The 1,942-nt window shown below is 47.5% G+C and overlaps 1 protein-coding gene across 4 annotated transcripts in view; it reads right to left on the reverse strand.

Moving 5' to 3' along the window:
• Window positions 1-1,936, reverse strand: part of hoxb3a (homeobox B3a) — a 97,180-nt gene extending 95,244 nt beyond the window's left edge. For all 4 annotated transcript variants that reach the window (XM_025064868.1, XM_025064867.1, XM_025064865.1 and 1 more), the window contains exon 1: window positions 141-1,936. The gene's annotated coding sequence lies outside the window, so the exon portion shown is untranslated. The remainder of the gene's footprint in view (window positions 1-140) is intronic.
• Window positions 1,937-1,942: the final 6 nt, after the last annotated feature.

The raw sequence follows: 1,942 nt of genomic DNA on the forward strand, positions 1-1,942 counted from the left end.
AAGCACCTACAGTGGGTGAGTGACACTGCACTTTAACTGCTCCACACCGCCCTGCCTCCCCCGTGCCTTCCCCACTCACCCCGTCCCTCTCTCCCCCCCTCCCTCCCCACACTTACAGACACTCTTCAAAAACTACTTACTGCGCGGCCGGGCCTTCTTTTTAGTCCCGGTTCCACGGTACTTTCCCAGCGTCCACGGCAGCACAGACCTGCAGCACAGACCTGCAGCAGGAGCAGCGACTGTTGGTGAAGTGGCCTGCTGCCTCTGCCGTCAAACACACACATACGTGAACACTCTCTCTCCCTCCCCGCTGCCGCTCCCGCTCTGTCTCTGCTTTACTGACCCCTTTAGGATCCCCGCGAAGCCGTTAAACCGTCACTCGCTTTCTAGAATGTGAAATATATAGTACATTGTCAACTCCCCAAAACCATAAAACTAACTTTATGGACCCCACGTGACCAGTGGAGAGCCAGTGAGAGGTATCAGTATGAGGCCAGGCCCGATCTTTAAGGTCCAAGTTACAGATAAAAAGCCTCGTCCGTTTGACATGTAAATGTCAAAGCTGCTTCTCCTTCATAGTTTGGCTCAAAGCGGCAGACAGTGGCTGAGAAACATGCCTCAGCACTCAGACACCCAGAGGAAGCAGGCGACACGGGTCTGTGTCCAGACCAGACCAGACCAGACCGGGCTCGGCTCGGCTCGGCTCGGCTCCGAGCAGGACCTTGGCCTCTGCCGTCCCCGCCGTCTGTTTGGACTCACGGCCGGCCTTAGAGCAGCGACTCTGGGTGAGTTGAAAAGTTCAGCCCTTTGTTTACAGTTGTGAACCGGTCGATTGTAACCGGATTTGCCCATTTAGAGGTCATTGTGTCCAGGGAGGGTTGTTTTCTGCCTGGTCAGTTTCTGGTCTGTAGTTTTGATAACTGACGTGTGCGCATTTACACAGTTCGCGTGCTGTGTGTTCGCTGTGGATGACGTTGACACAAAGTCCAGGATATGGTCAACTTTAAAACCAGTCTGCTCACAGACATATATATACACATATATTTATATGTATATATTTTTTATAATATTCTAGTAAATCTGGACACCGAGGTTCATAGAATGAACTTCTACATTTGTTTTTCCACGACTGCGTGTGGAAAAATACGTGCGTAACGCGTGCGTAAATTGTGCGTAAAAGTTCAGAGCGAGGTGGATTTGGGACAAAAACTGACAAATATAGGGCTCAGAGGCTTGATGTCGACCCCGGATATAAACTGGGTCACTGAGACAGAACTGTCTAAAGTATCAGGCAACTCTGTAGTACTGCAGTACTGCAGTATTGCAGTACTACTCGGTTCCTGGAACTCCTGGCCCTGCTGGCTTTTCCACCGTCGGCGCCATTTGTTTGGTTCATGAGTGACTGTGTACTCTTGGTGATGAGTATGTGGAACTTTATTTATTTTTATTTCTTTTTTTTTGCTTCTTTCCTTTGTCAGTTACTGTCTGATTTACTCCAAGTTACAAACAAATACCAAAAGCTCATTGGCACAACGCACACACAGGCCTCACGGGAAGGTAGCCACGTCTCTGACATGCGTAAAACACACACAAACACACACACACACACCATCTCTCACATACACACATATACATACACACACTGCAGCAAGTACAAATAGTGGAGTACTGCGGTACACTTAAAAACGTCAGCCTCTATGTACATCCTTTCTGGAACATAAATCCAATAATTATAACAACAACAACAACAACAACAATAATAAAAATTAAAAAAAAAATTAAAAAAATTATACAGTTACATATTTCATAATGCACAACGATACAGGCCGCTCTGACCTTCATCCCCGCTTTGTTCCTTTTTTTTTTTTTTTCTCACCCTGGCCAAATGTAAAATCAAAGTAAAGCACAGAGAAGGGGGGGAGAAGGGGGACGTGGGGGAGAG

The sequence above is a fragment of the Cynoglossus semilaevis genome, chromosome 17, assembly GCF_000523025.1.
Source record: "Cynoglossus semilaevis isolate Cse_v1.0 chromosome 17, Cse_v1.0, whole genome shotgun sequence".
NCBI lineage: Eukaryota > Metazoa > Chordata > Actinopteri > Pleuronectiformes > Cynoglossidae > Cynoglossus > Cynoglossus semilaevis.